Raw genomic sequence first — 11,510 nt, forward strand, 5'->3', positions numbered from 1 at the left:
ATTAGATTCGTCTCATGCTGGAGAGTTGCATAAAACTCCTGGATTTGTTATTTTTTTTGTGAAAAAGTACTGAAAAATTAATTTGAAAAAGTTAAGTTAATTTGTGAGTTTGGACCACGTGACATGTGATCCCTATTTTGACTCAAGATGTCAAGATGACCAAATAATGATAAACATGAATTGCACTCAAACCTGTAGTAAGTTGTTCAGCATGATGAAATATTATTTTAGAGGGCAACATAATATCCACAACACTTAAAACATGTACGAAAATACAAAAATGATTTTACAGTTTGTTGACAATGAATGACAGTAAACATATTGTGTCAACATGGTGTCAACTTTTAAGGGGACTATTATGTCAATACTCCAAATTGCCAGGTTGTTTTCATTTTAAAAATGTTGATATATGCAAACTTTTTTCGCATACCTATTTAAAATGTGGAGAACGGTCAAGTGCGAGTTGGACTCGTGATCGAAAGGTTCCGTGTCACTACATATGCATATTGACTAAATGTAAAAAACCGGCCAAGTGCGAGTCGGACTAGGTAGGTAGTACTAGGTAGGTAGGTAGGGTGCCGTACCATTATTATATTTAAAAACGGCAAAAAAATCTAAACGACCGACCATTGACGGCTGTTCTACAGTTATCAGAGCCAAATGGCACGACAAGAAAACAACGCGCAGAAACCCAGCGAAGGCCGAAGGCCGAGCTGCGGGAATGAAGTGCTTGCATGCCATGCGGATCTTTTATTTCTACCAAAAGTACAACTTCATTACTTTTTCCCTTTAGAAAACAAAACTACTGCACCAACAACAGCACCAACAACTACTACACATCAACAACAGCACATGAATTCCTGAATGAATGAACATTTTATGAATCTTTTTACATGTAATGTTTTGATAGGATACTTTATGTACCCATTTTTATTGCTCTTGAGTTTTTTTATTTCATTAAGCGTTCAGTCTTAGGCTGCCTGTCCACAGGAGCGGAGCGAGGTGGCGGAGCTATGAGCGAGGAAAAAATCCACCGATTGAATGGCATTAAATCTCCGCTCTGTAATTTTAATGAAATTCTATTGCTGGACTTTTTCCCCGCTTACCGCTCCGCTCCAGTGGACAGGCAACCTAACTTTTAGAACCATACTCTAGCGGCGTTTTGACGCCGCAACGGGTCTCTAGTAATATTTATTCGAAATGTGTAGAAGCTATAAATTATAATTAGGTGCAACTAATATAATCAAAGCCTGTTTGAACAATTAGTGGTACTGAAGACATCATTAAAGCCTGCAAACATTTAAGGTTTTATTTAAGTTCCTTTACCTTACATTTTCACCTTTACAGAGTAAGGTATTTTATTTGAAAAAGCATTTTGAAAATACCTATTTTGCATTTTGAATTTCAAATACCTTTTAGTGAAACTATTTTGTATTTTTATTTGAAATAGGTAAAATATCACAGTATTTGCATTTTTTATTTAAATCTCCGGCTCCGTCGACTCAGGTTAAGAAGGACATACTCTCCGAAATATTACCCTTCCCTTAATAATAGATATAAACAGTATACCTACCATATGATTGAATAAGATACATACCTAGTCGGCTCATAAGTTCTGTCATATACATAGTATCAAATAAAATCAAAAGTTTAAGTTTATTCCGTATAATTTGTACAGCGTTTGAAAGCTTATAAACTAGAGAATCTAAATGTATAACATTTATTCAAAATGACCGCCATAATTATCTACACAGGCTTGAAGTCTTCGTGGCCAGTCGTCAATGGATTCACGCACCACTTTCATGTCGATATTGGCCACTGCCGTAGCAAGAGATTTTTTCAGCGAGTCTAGATTTGCATGAGGTTTTGAGCACACCTTTTCCTCTAAATACTGCCATATTTTATAGTCTAAAGGATTAAGATCTGGGCTAGAGGAGGGCCAATCTTCATGCCGTATAAAGTCGATTTTATTGGAGGCGAGCCAGGCTTGTGTAGACTTTGCCTTATGGGCTGGAGCAGAGTCCTGCTGGAAAACCCAATGCTGGTTTAGAAACATCGTATGGGATAGTGGTTTCACAATATTAGTCAACACCGTGTCTTGGTACACTTTGGCACTAGTTTTTACTCCTTTCTCACAAAAATGCATACTAGTGACGCCCGCATAAGAAACTCCCAGCCAAACCATCACAGATGAAGGGTGATGACCTCTTTGAATACGGGGAATGCTATTAGACGCTTCTTTACTATTGCGAGCGTAAACTCTATCATTTTGTTTATTACAGTTTTCTTCTATGTCAAAAATTTTCTCGTCCGAAAACAGTATACAACGGTGCTTATTTTTAGCGTACTTCTTCAATAAAGCTTTAGATCTTTTAAGCCTTAAAGCTTTAAGCCGACCATTGAGAAGATGGCCAGTTTTTCGTTTATAAGCACGAAGTCTCAGGTCTTGATTAAGCACTCTTTTCACCGTGTTTTTGCTCAAACCCATCTGGAGGGCCATAACTTTTTGTTTCCTAGCGGGATTTCTGGCAATGCGTGCCCTAATTGCTTGTACAACCGCTGGAGTCCTAGCTGTCCGCGGACGACCGCTTCTTTTCTTGTCATTTAAACTAGAGACCTCACTGTATCTTTCTATGGTACGATACACAAATCTTAAAGAATTTTGAATTTTCAAGTAGCTTAAAAATTTTAGTCGGCGAGTGACCACAACGATATAGTGCAATTATTGCGGTACGGCTATCTTTAAGCGTCCACTCCATGTTGAAGAAAACAGAAAATTGCAAAATTATACTACTCAAATATTTAGTAAAGATTCGAAATTCAAATGCAGAACGGTTTTGGTTTTAGGATTTCCAAATTTAAATTTTAAAGGCCAGTGACAGAACTTATGAGCCGACTAGGTATATGTTGCCACAGTAAGTATTTTTATATTTTTCAAATATGTCTTTTGTGGGTTTTAAGTTTAGGTCCTTTTTCTTTTATTATCTTTATAACTGGACTTTTTTCTAATATAAATTTAGTATCTACAACTGTTTTCTGAACATAATACCTACAACAGCAATATTAGAATAGTTTCTTTGTTATGATATTTTATGGTTTCAGTGTAAAAACAAACTCATTGTTTTAGCAAACTGTTAATATGATTCCCTTAATTCCCTAACAGTATAGATATCAACAGATTATTTTTTTAAATGAAACTGTTATTTTTCTTGTATTTTATTATGTTTAGCATAAAAATCTTTTAAGAAATGTTTAAGGATAAATAGGCACTGAATGCAAAACCAGCACTGCTGTATATACCTATATGCTGCTATTGCTTAAACTTAGTTTGGGCATTGGGGTGACAATCCTCCTTTCGGGCATTCTCGGCTCGGTTCGGCTCAGCATTGCTCTGAGCAATTAGTAGGGTTGGCACAACTGGTCGTCCCTTTGCGTGCATGGCCACAGATAAGATAATGACTTGAATTTTGACAACCCTAAATAGCCGAAAGGGATAGTGCCATACATGTGAAAGGGACAGCATGATTTGTCCCTGATTCACTGTTAGTAAACTTCAGTTTTGTAGGAAGTGTCCTTTCTGTGCAGTAGTAGGTACTATTAGTTATTGTATGGTTTGGGAAAAGAGTACTACCATAACAGAGTTATCAAAGATTTTCCCTTTGCAGAAGAACTAAATCCTGATACCTAGGTATACCTATTTAGTTTTTACTAATATGTTACAGGACCTATTTGCCAAGAAACAAAACTGCAAGTACCAAGGAGAGTTATAAAAAAATCTTACCAATTACTGAATTCAGCATAAAAATATACCTACAGAAACAAAATAGGCGCATCTACTACAAGCTGAGAGGAGAGGAATAGCACCATTAAGAAATATAAACCGTAATCACTGCAGAGTAGCATGCAAGACGGGCGTCTATTTGTATTAAAATTCTACTGGCGCATAGGCTCCTCCAGTTGCATGAATAAACAAGAATGGCGCATAATACCTTGCGTAGGTTGTCCTCGACAACAAATAAATAATACGTGGAAATATTTCGACACTGAGTTGCATCATCTTACCATAAACTTTTTAACACACGTTTTCTTTAATAACTTAACAATGTTTAATAACAGTTTACTTACCGTTTTAATGTGTCCCCCGGATACAGAAGCAGCGATCTATTGGCCTCGCCTGTTGGCCTAATTTAAACACATCGCATGTACCATAAATAAGACGTAATAAATCGCAAAACGCAGTCCATATATCATTTGTGACAAATTCTCAGACTCATCTACTTTTACTTTACACCAATTTCGAAGTAAATTACATAATCACTGTTAAGAAATGGTCACTACCGGGATGTAATGAACGACACTATTTAATTTAGATCCATACTGATTTTATAAGGTCGATCGAGAACAAAAACAGCTGGTATCTCATGTTTTTTCTCTCTACAAGTGCCAGCCACAGCATCGCAATGGTACGACAGCAAATGCATTATTTTTCTACTATTTCGCATTTTCTACTACCAACATAGCAGGTCCAATGATTACTTGTGGCAACATTCACAGTTCGACAAAGGCTTACCTTGGAGGATATAACTAAATGGAGACGCCTTGTCTGTAATTTTCTGTAAAAAACAGTACATATGTGAAGCTCGCTCCAGACTACGCGGCGCGAAGCCGCGAACGCGAGTATGGAGTCGATTTCGCTCTTAGAGCATTTATTCCTCCGAGATTTTGCTGATTAGCGAACTAGACTCCACACTCACGTTCGCGGCTTCGCGCCGCAATTCGTGCACGATTGGGCCCTTGACTATTTTGGTTTAGCGGCGTTCAGGGCTCGGAAACCGGTCTCAATGCTCAAACCGTTATCGCTCATTCGCCTGGGAACGAAAAAGATTTCGTTTCCGTTTGCGGTTACCGGTTAAAGAACAGTTCTTAACGGTTTACACCAATTAGTTCTCATTTCGTTCTTGAGTTCTTATTTCGTTCGAAATAAACCGGTTAAATTGAGAATGTCGCAGCAAGTTAAAACGATTTTATTATTTGTAACCGGCAGTCCGGCAGAATATCAATGCTTTCCTCGAAAAAGCGAAGCGTTTTGCTGAGTAGGAATCCTTTTGCTGTGACGAATACAGCGTGCTGCACCGAATGTTGTATTTTTGTGTTCAATATTTCTTACTTCTTTTAATTATTGTATGTTTGTTAGTATTTTCCTGTTTATTAACAAATAGTTTTTTTAAATACTTTGGGGGCGCAGATTTCAAAAAATTATGACTATTTTGAATTCATTTTAGTTTGCCGACCGCGATTAAGTACCTACTATACCTAAATACATAATGAGAACTAGTGCTTGTACACATGTAGTGTTTATACATACTAGTCATACTACATATATATATATATATATATATATATATATATATATATATATATATATATATATATAATATGTAATTATAATAAAATAACTTTTTTATAGCAGTTTAAATAATTATATTAATTATACAAAGAAATATTATTAATAATTTTTAATATTTATTGAAAACCAACAAATTTAGTATTCAGTTTCAGTGACTGACTTAGTGACTGACTCATCAACGCAGAGGCGAAACCACAAAAGCTAGAAAGTTGAAATTTGCACAACAGGTTACATTTATATTGTGTACTAGAAATAAGAAGGGATTTTAAGAAATTCAACCCTTAATTGGGTTAAAAAGGGGATGAAAGTTTGTATGGGGTTCAATTTTTATTTTAAGCTAGGAATTTGAAGCTTCGGGTAAAGATATATTATTAAAATACAAGAAAAATAATTTCAGCGATTTTGAAAATTCATCCCGTAAAGTGGTGAAAAAGGGGTTGAAAGTTTGTATGGAGATAAAAAAAAACTCAAGTGCGGGATTTGAATCTTTGTATATGGTATGGGCATATTATTAGAATATAGGAAAAGTAATTTCAGCGTTTTTTAAAATTCATCTCGGAAGAGGGTTAAAAAGGGGTTGAAAGTTTGAATCCATTACAAATGCTTCGAAACTTCTTGGAAAGGCATAATAGCCGATTACAAAAAAGGGATTTCGGCGTTTTTGGAAATTCAATCCCTAAGGGAAGGGTTAAAGAGGGGATAAAAGTTTGTCTTGGAGTTCAAATTTTATTTTAAGCTAGGAACTTGAAACTTTGGAAAAAGGTATTATATTAAGGAAACAAGAAAACTAATTTCAGTGTTTTAATAAATTCATCCCCCAAGGTGGTGAAAAAGGGGTTGAAATTTTGTATGGAAATCAAATATTTTTGTTGGTGCGGGACTTAAATCTTTGTACAATGGCATATTAGTAGAATACAAGAAAAGTAATTTCAGCGATTTTGAAAATTCATCCCCTAAGGTGGTGAAATAGGGGTTGAAAATTGGTATGTAGGTCAAAAAAATTTCAAGTGCTGGACTTGAAACTTTGTATATGGGCATAATATTACAATACAGGAAAAGTAATTTCAGCGCTTTTTAAATTCATCCCCTATCCGGGTTAAAAAGGGGTTGAAAGTTTGTATAGGGTTCCAATTTTATTTAAGCTAGGAATTTAAAACTGCGCAAAAAAGTATTTTATTAAAAAAGAAGAAAACTAATTTCAACGTTTTTAAAAATGCAGCCACAAGGTGGTGAAAACGGGGTTGAAAGTTTGTATGGAGATCAAATATTTTTTGGAGTGCGGGACTTGAATCTTTGCATAATGGCATATTATTAGAATACAAGACAAGCAATTTTAGATATTTTTTAAATTCATCCCTTAAAAGGGTTAAAAGGGGTTGAAAGTTTGTATAGGGTTCCAATGTTATTTTAAGCTAGGAATTTTGAAACTTCGTAAAAAGTATTTCATTAAAAGAGAAGAAAACTGATTTCAACGTTTTTGAAAATTCATCCCTTAAGGTGGTGCAAAGGGGTTAAAAATTTGAATGAAGGTCAAACATTTTTTTGAGTGCCGGGACTTGAATATTTGTATAAACTCCTGTTATTAGAATACAAGAAAAGTGATTTCAGCGTTTTTAGGGTTCCGTACACAAAAGGTAAAAACGGGACCCTTTTACTAAGACTGTCTGTCTGTCTGTCCGTCTGTCACTAGGCTGTATCTCATGAACCGTGATAGACAGTTGAAATTATCACAGATGATATATTTCTGTTGCCGCTATAACAACAAATACTAAAAACAGAATAAAATAAATATTTAAGTGAGGCTCCCATACAACGTGATATTTTTGTCATTTTTTGCGTAATGGTACGGAACCCCTCATGCGCGAGTCCGACTCGCACTTGGCCGGTTTTTAAAAATTCATCCCCTAAAGGGGTCAAAAAGGGGTTGAAAGTTTTTAGAGGTCCTAATTTTATTTTAAGCCAGGTACTTGAAACTTCGTAGGAAGATATTTAATGAAAAGAGAAGATAACTAATTTCAGAATTTTTGAAAATTCATTCCCCAGGGTGGTAAAAAATGGGTTGAAAATATGTATGGAGATCAAACCTTTTTTTGAGTGCACACTTCAATCTTTGTATAAAGGCATATAACTCGCAGCAAAATGATATTCTGGCGCTGTATCTGTCACCCCGAGCAATAACATCCTAAAACACTGGACGGCCGTGCACCTGAACGAAAATGGAAAATAATAAGTATGTACTTATTTAAGGTATAATTTAACAAAGGATCTATAGGTATTTATAGCTTCCGCATCATTGTATTGTATTGTATTTTTAAGTTTTATGTTACCTTATTTTATTTTATTTTATTGTACGAGTTTAAAACTTGAAATTAACAATTATTATTATTATTATTTGTATCTCCTCGGATTTCACGGGCCTATGCATCCCGGTCTTTTGATAGGCTTGCGTGGGGATATAGATCCAACACGTAGAGGCCCCTTGGAGAGCTTTAATGTCATGTAGAACGCCTGCTGGAACCCGTTCACAGGCGCAACAATAGACACCCATGAACCGGTCGCAGCAGGCATTGGGACTATCGTAGAAAAAGTGAACAGTATACCGGTCTATGGATTGAAGTTTGGGTGGACAATGAGACTGGGCTATTATAAAGAAGTCCGGACACATGCCATAACAATGTTAAAACACGTTATCGAGGCAGGCGGTGACTTGCCGCTGACTAGATGGGCCCCTGAAACTGCCGTCGTGAAGACGACCAGGAGCAACACCGGTGTGAGCGGCTCTGGGGTGTCGAGAGGTGTGCGCTGCTTTCTACCCAGTGACTGTCAGCAGCCACTGTGCCAACTCGCGTCTTATGCATCTTTCACTTCCACCCCTGGAGCATATAGCTCTTACGACTCCCCTCTGGAGAGGTGTGCGCCGCCTCGGGTCCGTGGGGTCGTCACTCCCCAACAGCTCGCCACAAGCTGCCCTGTTATTATTATTATTATTATTTATGGTTCTTGGTTTTTCTCGGCATTCCATGAAATACCGGTGTAATGAGATGCACGGGCCGAAGCCAAGTGCATTTCATAATAAAATTATTCACTACATGGATTTTGGCTGTTTTCGGCTCGGTTATAGTTTGATCCTGGTGGTGGTAAGGTAACTGAAGTAGAAGGGAGTTGCAAATCGTTCTGAAGAAATTTTCTGACTATGCGGCATGTGTTTAAATTAACTGCTTTTTGCATAAGTAAATATGAAGATGGTGATATCGATAGGGTTTTTATTGAGGTGTGTAGTTGTTGTGGGATGACACCTGTAGTAGACAAAACAATGGGTACTATGGTAACGTTGGTTAACTTCCACATTCTACCTATTTCATCTTTCAAATCTGTGTATTTGGTAAGTTTTTCAGCTATTGTATTTTGTATGTTGTGAGTGTTCGGGATTGCTATGTCAATTAAAAGGGCTGTTTTGTTTGTTTTGTCTACTACAGTGATATCTGGCCTATTGTAGTGTGTGGTTCGGTCTGTTAAGATAGCTCTGTCAAAATACATCTTGTAAGCGTGGTTTTCTAAGACATTGTCAGGGGTGTATTTGTAGTAAGGAACGGCTGGTTGGGTTATCAAGTTATATTTTATCGCAAGTTTCTGGTGGACTATGTTGGCTACCTGGTCGTGTCTGTACTTATAATCGGTTTGTACTATTGCTCTGCATGCTCCGGTAATATGTTGTATAGTTTCTCCTGGACTATTGCACTTCCTGCATGAATCTATGACTCTATTTTTCATAATGAATTTTTGATAGTTACGGGTCTCCATTACTTGGTCCTGTATAGCCATTATAAACCCCTCGGTTTCTGGGAAGAGCTCGCCACGATTCAGCCATGCGTTCGACGCCACTTTGTCGACATTAGGTTGGCTTAAATCATGGTAGTGTCTTCCATGTAGGGATTTCGCGCTCCATGCGGCTATTTTTGTTTTATTATCAGTAATTTCTTCGGATTTTTGGGTAGTTTTTTCTTTTAAGTTTAAAGGTGTAAATTTCTGGTCATTCTGTTCTATGGCATTGTGTATTGAGGAAGAATTCGATTTTTGATGAAAATATGCTCTCATTGCTGTAATCTGTTTGTTGTGGAGATTCGTAACATCAATAATTCCCCTGCCACCCTCCTTTCTAGGCAGGGTTAGTCGTTGTATGCAAGATCTGGGGTGGTGTTTCCTAAATTTAGTCATGGTGGTATTTATAGTACGCTGAAAGTTTTTCAGTTCTGATTTGCTCCATCTAATTATGCCAAACGAATAAGTTAGGATGGGTACTGCATAAGTATTTATTGCTTTGATGGTATTTCGTGAATTTAGTTGGGTTTTGAGTATAGAGTTAAGTCGGTGTTTGAATTGTACTTTTAGTTTGCTTTTTGTTTCATTGTGGTGGATCAGTTGTGATTGCAAGTAACCTAAGTATTTGTAGCCAGTTTTATCATCTAACGGATCTATTGTTTCTCCTGTTTCTAATGTATAGGTATGCCTATAATTTCTTCCTGCTTTAACACTGTTTTAGAAGGGATATTTCCTGACAGATTAAAAATTTCAGTCATTAAGCCGATATATAAAAAAGATGACAAATCAAATCCTAGTAATTATCGACCTATTTCTCTTCTGCCCGCGTCCTCAAAGGTGTTTAAAACAGCAATGTGTAAACGCCTTTACTCATTCTGTGAAAAATACGATGTATTTGACGACTGTCAGAACGGCTTTCGTAAGTACCGATCCACTGACCTCGCTACTTACAAATTTATACTGGAGGTGCTTAATACCCTAAATAACAAAGAATATGCAGTTGGAATCTTCCTAGACATGTCTAAAGCCTACGACCGCGTACAATGTAATCTACTATTGAATAAATTATACGACATAGGAGTGAGAGGTATAACACATAAATGGCTTGCTTCCTACCTAAAAAATCGTAAGCAATACGTTGAAATCCAATACCACGATCATAATACGGGTCAAATAACTAATGAAAAATCAGACGAACAAATCATTAATCACTCTATACCGCAGGGAAGTGTAATTAGTTGTTTGTTATTTATAATTTATATAAATGAACTTCCTAAAGTCATAGACAAATCATGCGTGTTATTTGCGGATGATGTCTCAATCCTTACATTATGTTTAAATAACGACACCTTGGACACCGACCTAAATGACACAATGAATAAAGTGGTAAGCTGGCTCAATGACCACAATCTGGAAATAAATTTAAACAAAACAAAAATCATGCAATTTAAACCAGTACAAAAGCGCGCTTTAGAAATTGATTATTCGTTTAACGGCCACAAACTGGAATGTTTAGAAACCTTCACCCTTCTAGGGTTTGATATCGATACAGGCGTAAACTGGAAAGCACATGTAATGAAATAATTTTTAAGAAAAAAAACCCGACTTCAATGGGGGATGCCGTTGAAAGTTCACTTATTGTTGATGGTGCACTCTTAGATTCCAGACAATGAAATGAAAAAGACAGCATCTTTTGCCTAATAATGTAGAAAAGGAGGTAAAACCACCCACTTTTCTAGTAGCATTTCGTTTCTGTAAGGGTCGCAGTTCTAACCTAGCCTACTTTTCCGATAGCAGTTCTGTTCTGTGAGAATCGCAGTTCAAAACCCAACCACCCACCTAACCCACTTTTCTAGTAGCATTTCCGGGTCCGGGTCTGGGTCCGGATCAGAGTCCGGGTCCGTATCCGGCTGTCCGGGTCCAAGTTTGGGTCAGAGTTCGGTCCGGGTCCGGGTCCGAGTTGGGGTCCATGTTCAGACCCGGATCCGGGTCCGAGTCCGGGTCCAAGTTTAGGTCTGGGTCCATAAGGAAGAGAACAAATCGCCAAACGTGAACTATGTGTCATTGAAGAGTTCCGTTCTGATCATCATCAGCAGTTCCACTTCATCAAATGTCACTTTTTAAAATGGAAATGCTGGATTTGTTGATAAAAATACAAAAATCGCTATATGTATGCCTTTCACATTTGAGGAGTTCCCTCGATTCCTCATGGATCCCATCATCAGAACTCGAGCTTGACAAAAATGTTTCTTGAAAACCTAACTTGCTTAACAAACATAACGAA

General features: G+C 37.0%; 1 protein-coding gene across 4 annotated transcripts in view; it reads right to left on the minus strand.

Moving 5' to 3' along the window:
• The window catches only part of LOC134754804 (E3 ubiquitin-protein ligase TRIP12), a 175,147-nt gene extending 170,691 nt beyond the window's left edge, over window positions 1–4,456 (minus strand). For all 4 annotated transcript variants that reach the window (XM_063691179.1, XM_063691178.1, XM_063691180.1 and 1 more), the window contains exon 1: window positions 4,126–4,456. The gene's annotated coding sequence lies outside the window, so the exon portion shown is untranslated. The remainder of the gene's footprint in view (window positions 1–4,125) is intronic.
• Between the last annotated feature and the right edge of the window lie 7,054 nt (window positions 4,457–11,510).

Source organism: Cydia strobilella, chromosome Z (assembly GCF_947568885.1).
Source record: "Cydia strobilella chromosome Z, ilCydStro3.1, whole genome shotgun sequence".
In the NCBI taxonomy this organism is placed as follows: domain Eukaryota; kingdom Metazoa; phylum Arthropoda; class Insecta; order Lepidoptera; family Tortricidae; genus Cydia; species Cydia strobilella.